This window comes from Bactrocera neohumeralis, unplaced genomic scaffold (assembly GCF_024586455.1).
Source record: "Bactrocera neohumeralis isolate Rockhampton unplaced genomic scaffold, APGP_CSIRO_Bneo_wtdbg2-racon-allhic-juicebox.fasta_v2 cluster11, whole genome shotgun sequence".
NCBI classification, from domain to species: domain Eukaryota; kingdom Metazoa; phylum Arthropoda; class Insecta; order Diptera; family Tephritidae; genus Bactrocera; species Bactrocera neohumeralis.
The window spans coordinates 12,166,615-12,176,773 of record NW_026089624.1 but is presented as its reverse complement, the minus strand read 5'-3'; the positions used below and the strand labels follow the sequence as shown (position 1 = coordinate 12,176,773).

Genomic DNA, 10,159 nt, shown 5'->3' with positions numbered 1-10,159 from the left:
TGAAATTTTATAGTCTTAAACAGTTTTACACGATTTGTCGAAGTAAATATAGTTCGTTATTTCATCTTACACGGTTTTCAGATGACATGGAACATATCCCCCATATTTCTGAGGAACGTATCTACCGTGTAAAAAGAGTTGGGTGTATAAGGTAGTTACAAAGAAACCGAGAAATTTAAAACGGAAAATGCAACAATCTAATGGTCTGCTTAAATATGTATGTATTATGCTACGTACATGTTAAATGGGACTAGCTAATGTGTGCACTAATAAGCATTTTTGCGTGAGCGAAACTTACGTAAAATAAGCATAGCAAACAAGTATGCATGTACTCAATGCAAATGCAATTATAAACTGCATTGAGGTAAATTACTTCAAAATGCCTGAACTTGAATATTTTAGGTAATTAAATAGAGAACAAGAAATAAAAGTAAAAATAAATACTAGGTAAGAACATATGGGAAGAATACAGTAATTCTCAGTCGGTGACCCAACATTCCAGCCCTTGAAAGGGCATTTCAAACATGTAGAAAATCTAGTTTGTTAATTTTTCGCGAAGGATTCTCTTCATTGCTGGAATGTTCATCACACGTATTTAAAATCCTTTCTCCCACGTCATTGCTGACGGTCATAACTGCGAAGTCGTAGATAATTTCGTCTATCTTAGAACCTGTATTGACACTAACAACAAGGTCTGCCTCGAAATATAACGCAGAATATCTTTGCCAAAACTTCGGACTGAGTAGGCACTTGAAGTAAAGTCCTCACTGACATACAAAAGCCAAAGTTTATAAGTCACTCATTATATACTTGGATATATTTTGCCCAATTTATGCCTTTATGATATGTTATCTCAAGTCAAGGTTTTGTCATAATCGGATCATAGATTTTCAAGACACCAGATACAGGATATGAGAACCTTAGTTCCTCTCTTTTATGAAAAATAGCGGACAATACCTCATATGTAAAGAATACTTTTGAAATTAATAGAGTCTTTTGCTGATAATAGTGTCCTAGTGTTATAGATGTACACTCAGTCCTTTTTACGCTGATCTCTTTTACGCTATTTCACTTTAACGCGGTTATTTTGCAGCGCAAATTCTTTTTTACGCGAATTTCTCCTTTAACGCTATAGCGTCTTCCCACCGAATACTACATCAATTATCCAACCGATGTATCAAGGCATTATTGCGACTTTTTAAAATGTACTACCTCAAAAACTTTTCAGTGCATTATGGAAAAACTGAGGAAAATCCTGAATTAGACTTCACCGATGCTTGGAAAATTTTTCTATCAAGGATTGCATCTGTACGCGTCAAAAGCAATTTCTGAAATAAGGCAACATACGTTAAACGCATGCTGGAAATCTCTTTGGCCAGAATGTATTAAAAGCGGTATGTCGTAACAAGCAATTCAACTAATTATTCAGATATCATTGATTTAGCACGTTTTGCGCGGGAGGAGAAATTCTATTGACGAGATTCTTCTAGACCGAGAGCTCGATGATGACGATTTGATTAAAATAGCTACGGAAGTAATCGAATCGGAAAATGGCAGCGACACCGAGATAGACGAGCATCCAATTAAAGCAGAGACGATTAAGCAAGGTCTTAAACTTGCAGCAGAATTTTAAAATTATTTTGTAGCAAATGATACTGAATTGCACGAATTTTTCATAAAGAATTGAGTCGCTGCATGTTAAGATATAAAGAACTACATCGGAATTTATTAGGTCCAGAAAGAAGCATTCAAACAAGATTAACTGAATTTATGGTGCAAACTCAGTCGGAGATGCTAAGTCAATCAGAACATCAATCCATAGTTCTTACTATTGATTCTGATACAAATTCTAGTGATATCAGTGCCGGCCATCAAAATAAGCGGCTAAGAATAATTTCCACTACGGATAATGACAGTGATTAAACAGCATTCAACGGTTTTTTCAATAAATCTACCTATTTTCTATTTTTTTCTCTTTTATATATGGTTTTTGTTTTGTATTTTTTATTTTATTATGAATGAATAAATCATAAGTCTGAAATTTGAAACTTATTGTATTGTTTTTGAATATTTTTTTGCGCGTATATTTTGTTATACGCGATATTTTTTATATTCGGAATCAATTCGTCAGTTAATAATGGAAAAACTAACCATTTTTACGCGATTTTTTTACGCGATTGGTGGCAGAACCAATAATCGCAAAAAGGACTGAGTGTATATGTACAATCGGGTTAATACTTTTCTAGTCCCATTGAATAATAGATATAAAGATTTAAGTTCCGGAATTCCTATTGGAACATACAAGCTTCTTAATACATATATTTTATCCTAGCCCATATATCCTATCTAAGGCTTTCAAAGCTTGCGTTTGCTGTTATAGTATACAAAAACAACCTGACTGGAGGTTGAAGTCATGTGTTCACGCAAGTGAGAAAGTTCTCTAAGCGCTATTTCATGGGAGTGGCCAGAACTGATTCTTATTCATATGGCTGAAGCACCTACCTCTGGGTAGCCAAAAACATCAGTTTGAAGGTCATAAATGGAGCACCGCCGAGTACTAGCATTTACGCCAGTGAATGAACGCGTCTAGCCACTATGCGCATCAAGCGAAGCTCTTCGACATATCGCTGCTTTGCGCTCGCGCTCCGACGGAAGAGAAGGACGATGTGACTAAAGATCATCTCTATAAGCGCTGGAGCGCATCTATGAGAGCGCCCCCTGCCACGACGTCAAAGTCGTGATTGGCGACTTTAATGTCATGGTGGGCACAGTAGGTATCTTTTTCACAGCCCCGCTAATTCAGCCTCCATGATGAAACATCCCGACTTGTATTAAGGCTGATTAACTTCACCGGGGTCAGCAATATTGTTATCTGTAGTATTAGATTCAATCATACGAAATTCATCGAAGCTAGCCAGCTGCCTACGAATCGAAAAATTTACAAACCAGATCAATCATGTTGGGATAGACGGAATAAACGTCTCCAGTGCTGTAATCACAACAGACATCCGAACGATTTTCTACTAAACTTGCACTCCTGTATTTTGAGATCACTCATCAGCACAACTATGGGACGACATTTCAAGCTCCATACATACAGCTACAAACGAATTCATTGGTTTGCCGTGTCGCTGTGGAAAGAAAACAGACGCCTACCCTGCAACGTTACAATTGCGATATGGAATAGATACTGGAGAGCCGAAGAGGAAGCGAGACACATTTACGAAAAAGATGCTGCGACTAACACAAGGTTTCAAGACCGGAGAATACTCTTTCGGCGGAGCCGATGGATTTCCGACCAAGCTATTCGATGGAGGCGGCGAAGAAGAGATAAGGAGCATGCATCAGCTTCTTTTTGTAGGATATGGTCGGACGAAAGCATGCCGGACGATTGGAATCTAAGTGTGATCTGCCCAATCCCCAAAAAAGGAAGATCTTGCAATCTGCGTCAACAAATGTGGGATAAGCGTTCTTAACATCGCCATCAAAATCTGATTGGACCTTATCAGTATGACTTTAGGCTAATTAAAAGAAATAAACAACATATCAGATATTCAGCATGCGTCAAATCTTGTAAAGATCCCGTTAAAAGAGGATGAACACATACCACCTTTTTGTCGATTTAATTTACCGGAATTTGGTATCCCCGCAAAACTAATACGGCTGCGTCAACTAACGTTCGATACCATACAAGGTTTCAGACAAGGCGACTTTCTACGGAACTACCGATGATAACGATATCATTGCCCATAACAACAGCAACTTTGCCTTATTCAATGTAGGCAAACAAACAGTCGTCGCACTCGTGACATGTCTCCCTCGTCGCTATTAACAGTTATAACTGGAAGTTGTAGATAATTTCGTGTGTCTTGGGATCCAACATTAACACTAACAACAACGTCAGCCTCAAAATCTACGCAGAATAACTATTATAACTATTGAAAAACAGGTACTACTTTAGACTGAGTGGACAATTGAGAAGTTTAGTCCTCTCTCTATGAACTAAGACCAAACTATACAAGTCTCTGCAAAGGAATGGACGATGTCAAGATCTGATGAGTCGACGTTACGAGTTTTTGAGAGAAAGGTGCTTGAAAAATGGGTGGTCCTTTGCACATTTCAACGGTGAATACCGCAGTAGATGAAAGGATAAGCTGAAATTGGCGTCGTTCGGCGAATTAAGGTACAGCGGCTACGCTGGCTAGGTCATGCCATCGGTATACCCGGCTAAGGAAGCAAAGGAAGAGAAAGACATCCACTTCTTTGGAAAGACTACCTGGAAAAGGACGTGGCTACACTTGGAATCTCCAATTACCTCCAAGCAGCGAAAAGGAAGAACCACTGACGCGGTGTTGTTAACTCGGCTATACGCCGTTTTTCCTTCGATGTCATATGAGTACATCGGTTCTCTTGCTCCGCCTCTCAGAGTTTGAACGTGTTCCGCGTAGAATTGTTTTACGTGGCGGTACGTTTTACATATTTATTTGAGCCCAACAAGTAAAGATAATCACTACATTTGGAGTGTTAACTGAATATAAGAAATATAAACGGAAATTTAAATTTCTGAATTGGCAAAAATTTGAGCCATCGGAATCCGCATTCCGAACCGTTGTTAATGTGAAGGTAAAGAAACAATAATGACGGCTGTGAAATACTCGTAATATTTGAATGCAAGTATCTTCCGTAAGCATTACGGAATTATCGCACGAATGGAAACATTGCTACATCCACGGTATGATAATCAAGTAAGAATGAAAAATTGTTCTATTGATCAAAAATACAGTTCGCTTTAAGCAAAATTGACTTCTGAAAAACTAAAAGAAGACGCTGGTGAAGCGACTAATATTGAAGTATTTAAAGGTAGTAGCAGCTGGTTCAACCAATTTAATAGTCATTGTAAATGGCATAGAATCACAAAAGGTTTGATTATTTTTGAGAAAATTTTTTTATTTATGAATTTTATAACTCAATGAAAAAATCATGATTAATGATGAAACTCATAGTTTTGTAGGAAATTTCTTCTTCTTCTTCTTAATTGGCGTAGACACCGCTTACGCGATTATAGCCGAGTTAACAACAGCGCGCCAGTCGTTTCTCCTTTTCGCTACGTGGCGCCAATTGGATATTCCAAGCGTAGCCAGGTCCTTCTCCACTTGGTCCTTCCAACGGAGTGGAGGTCTTCCTCTTCCTCTGCTTCCCCCGGCGGTTACAGCGTCGAATACTTTCAGAGCTGGAGTGTTTTCGTCCATTCGGACAACATGACCTAGCCAGCGTTGCCGCTGTCTTTTAATTCGCTGAACTATGTCAATATCGTCGTATATCTCGTACAGCTCATCGTTCCATCGAATGCGATATTCGCCGTGGCCAACGCGCAATGGACCATAAATCTTTAGCTTTCTCTCGAAAACTCGCTACGTCGACTCATCAGTTGTTGTCATCGTCAAGCCTCTGCACCATATAGAAGACGGGAATTATGAGTGACTTATAGAGTTTGGTTTTTGTTTGTCGAGAGAGGACTTTGCTTCTCAATTGCCTACTCAGTCCGAAGTAGCACCTGTTGGCAAGAGTTATCCTGCGTTGGATTTCTAGGCTGACATTGTTGGTGGTGTTTACGTTGGTTCCAAGATAGACGAAATTATCTACGACTTCAAAGTTATGACTGTCAACAGTGACGTGAGTGCCAAGTCGCGAGTGCGACGACTGTTTGTTTGATGACAGGAGATATTTCGTCTTGCCCTCGTTCACTACCAGACCCATTTTCTGTGCTTCCTTGTCCAGCCTGGTGAAAGCAGAACTAACGGCGCGGGTGTTAAGGCCGATGATATCAATATCATCGGCACACGCCAGCAGATGTACACTCTTATAGAAGATAGTACCTTCCCTACTACGTTCTGCAGCTCGAACTATTTTCTCCAGAAGAAGGTTGAAAAAGTCGCACGATAGGGAGTCGCCTTGTCTGAAACCTCGTTTGGTATCGAACGGCTCGGAGAGGTCCTTCCCGGGATTCTGACGGAGCTTTTTGAGTTGCTCAACGTCTGTTTACACAGCCGTATGGGCTTTGCGGGGATACCAAATTCAGACATATTTCCCAACAATATTCAAACTTCAACCCTTAATATCTTTTAAAACGGTTGGGTTTACGAAAATTCGTTCAGACCTTTTTGTAGAGCATTCAATTTCCTACAAAATCTAAGGAACAGGATATTTTTTCAAGTAGTTGGAAGCGAGATATACATTTTTCTATCTGATAATAAGAAAAAATTATGAAACTGTTAAGTGGAGGACCTTCCCGTCACAATTAAGAACTCATACTTGGAGAGGCTTTCTAGAGGTGTCTAGGAACCTATTTTTCCGAGTACCAACCGAAAAAAAATTTTTTTTTTTAATCACCCTAGTGGCTACACTAGCTATAGCATTTGCAGCGTAGATGAAACGGGCCATTTTTAGAAAAAATGCCTGAAAGAAGAGTGAAAACAAAACTTTTCCAGGTTTTAAAGCCGCCAAGGATCGATTGACAGATGGGGATTGAAAATTTAAACCACCTTAGTTTATCACTCAGAAAATCCAAGAGCCTTGTTGTTCGCTTGTCATTCGAAAGCTGAATGCCGTAAAGCTTTGATGACAGCTTCTCTTATTGAAGACTGCCAATTAGAAGAAATCGGCGTACGTGATGCTAATAATTGAGAATGCACCAGGCCTTCCTCCCGAAACTCTAATTAATTTCGATCCATGAGTAGCAATATATTTTTGCCACCAAAACACTACGTGCTTGCTTCAACTAAAGGATCAGAGAGTCATTGAAACATTTAAAGCTACCCCACAAGGCGATCATTTGCATGTCAACGTAATGACTTTTGAAGCAATGCAATATTTAGATGCTGTAAGATTAATTGAAAATTTCGGAAATGAGATTTCACAAAAACAATAGCATTCTGGAAAAAACAAGAAAACTATTTTCGATTAATTACTAAAATATATATCTAAGAAGCTCTTGTTAATATCTTACACAATCGGTTTAGATGTTTTCGAGTAATGTTAGACACCTTGAAAACACCATTTTGAGAAAACGCGTTCAAAGTATGGAATGCACTTCCAAGCACTCTGAAACGCCTTTTTGAATTTGAGTGTAACTTCTTGTGTGTAGTCTTTAAATATACATATGTACATTAAGAAAATGAATCGATTTATTGAAAATTTAACTGTATATAACCCCTTAACAGAACGACTCAACTCAATTGAAAAGGGATTACAAATTTAGAAAAATATATTCTAATGAAGAACTTATTTCTACTACAAAACGGGGTAGTAAGAAAAAAATAATAAAATGGTATGCTACGAGGAACTTTGCGTAAGAAGGAGAAATACTTAACTTTTCAGGGTGGTAGAATATCAGCCATTTTCATAAAAATATCTTCGATTTACAGCCCTATTCTTATGCCCTCACAAAAATCACTCACACTCACTAAAGTGATGTTTCTCACTATAGTGATGGCTACCTTTATGCCAGCGAAAATTCACAAACTCAAATGCTCACTATTATCTCAAATATCTGTGACGTGTGAAAGCAGCCATCACAATACAAAAACATCTGTGTTTGTTTTGTTTTACATCAATATTTAACATTTAAAAAAAAATTGAGTGTTATAACTAGCATGGAGGAACTGTTCTTTGTGTATGCGGCAATTGTTGAGGAGGAAATCGGGGGTAGGAGGGAAAATTTTGAAGGGTTTACGAGACAAAAGCGATCCTTTTATTATCCAAGACACAACATTTATAAATACATTTCTGATTCCCAAAATCGCTATGTAAAGTACTTATACATAGGTGAATTGGTGCCGCATGATGTGCAGAAGTCGAGTGTTTGTATTTTTACGGGCATGGCTCTACCAAAAATGCGTTGGTAATAGTTATTATATGCTCTCTATGAGCCAGTCCTTCTGTGTCTAGAGCTCTGCACTTTATTTCGATATTAATTGGTGGATGTTAAAGGCAGTGAAATTTTCAAGCGCGAGGGATGTTTCAGATACAAAGATGGGGTAAGATAAATGAAAAAAAAATATAAATAAATAAATAAATTTTCTCTCTTAAAGATTTTACATGAAATTTGGAATCAAGGGCACAACGGCAATCGATTGACCCATATTGGGATTGTTTCACCCTCAAGCCACAGACGCACCTACTTCTCTCTACTCCTCATGAACCGGAAAGGATTTTACAGCCTTTATGTAGAAGCAGTACGTCATGTTCTATATTATAAACTATTTACCAATCTTAATACATATGTATATATTTGCATTTTTGCAGGTTTGTGTTCATCTACTTCTGTTCACCGCTGTCAACGCTAGATATCCCAGGTCTTGCCATGATTCTGGTATTTGGGCCACATCCAGCCAACACGTATGCACCCCATAAGTACCTAAAACACGCAAAGTGACGTGGTTAGGGTGACCAAGGATATCCATTGAGCCATGGCTGTTAACGCCAGTCGCTGAACCTTCAAATGCAAGGAAGTGCGTTACATAAGTTGCACGCCAAAGCACGTAATACCATTGAGATTTTTGGTGTTTTGAAGTCACGATTAAGGTGCCTCAAAACACCGCATTCTTTATTACAGCCCTGAAAAAGTTGTCCCATGATTATTTACGGGCAGTGTACAATTCTTCACAACATTTTACTGAAGCATGGTGTGGCTGCGGACCTTGGCTTCGAAGAAGTTTTAGAAGACTCACAAGACACCGAAACTGTTTTCGAAAACCCCAATTTTAGGGAGGGTGCTAGAGTAAGAGAACGTTACATCATGTCTTTAAAATATACATATGTATATATTTCCAATGGCGTTATGTACTATAAATATAAGTATACTAGCGACCCGACAGACGTAAACCAAAGGATAGTGTGAGTATTGTGTATTAGTATGCTTTCAAAGATGTTAAATGTCGAAGCTGTGTTGAATAAAAACTCTGAAGTCGTTTAGTGAAAAAGTTGGGATCTTAAACTATTCTATAACGGGTATTTATTCTCAGAGTTAATTATCTACAAATACTGAAATTATCGTAATGCCATCGGATGTACAATATTTTGGTTAATCCTTGAGAGGTAAATTGATGGTTTTCCAATCTCCTCGAGCACGCAACGTATAATTGGCCCTGAGAAAGCACGGATTTTCTTCTAGATCTAGTCCACAACCGTCATCGCTTGACCTTTGTGCCTTATTAATAGTCATAAAGTAAATGCCAAGGGATTGGAAATTGTAAACGTTTAAATGGTATCGGAGAATCTGAAGGAATCATTGAAACCGTGGTAGAAGTACATCTTCACCTTGAAATTTTCCACTCAAAATAGTGGCTAAAGAATGTTGCTGCTCATGATTTTTTTTATGACTAATCGCGTACTATTGCAAAATTTGGCGCATTCAAATTTCGAAGCAAAATTATAAGAGCCAATTCCTTAATCGCAAGTTATGTGGTGGCATTCTGAGGTAAATCCAGTGAATTTAAAATTCAACAGGATAGTTGACAACTTCATCTGGATCAACAACAGTGTCAATTGATTTAAATGTAAATTCATTACCAGGCAGTGACTGTTGTATTTTGAAATTGATCGTGTCAACATATACATTTTTGCAGCCAAAATAGCTCGCCCACGTAGCCAAGTATGGTTTGTACAATTATATTGTATCTCTGAAAATACTTTGCATCAACTCTTCCTTGGTAGCCACCATAGTGCAAAGTTTTCTGGAAGTTGAATATATTGGTGTATCTCCATACAAATGAATTTCACCATTACCGATGTTTAGCAATTGTTCAAAAAAATCTTGACGCTGATGGGTCATTTTGGAGTTGAACACGCATATTGATGTCGCCATAGATAGGACTCTTTCAAACATGTATTTATTTCGTTCGCATATGTTGCTCGTGGGATGACAGGCAGAGCACCACCAAAAAGCCTACGATTATTCCTTATATCTCTCAGGGTTCTATCGGAGTGCCTCTAGAATGCTTATGGGCCATTGTGGCATTCATCCCAAATAATAATTTTGCACTTTCTCAGAACTTCAGCCATTCCTGAATGTTTTTTTATGTTACACATTATGTCGGGATTTGTATGAATATTTAAAGGTAATTTCAGTGCTGAATGGGGAGTTCGACCACCACAAAAA

At 38.2% G+C, this 10,159-nt stretch overlaps 1 pseudogene; it reads left to right on the top strand.

Annotated features, from left to right (window-relative positions):
- Positions 1 to 1,203: 1,203 nt before the first annotated feature.
- On the top strand, positions 1,204 to 2,077 carry LOC126766002 (uncharacterized; annotated as a pseudogene).
- The last annotated feature ends 8,082 nt before the right edge of the window (positions 2,078 to 10,159 follow it).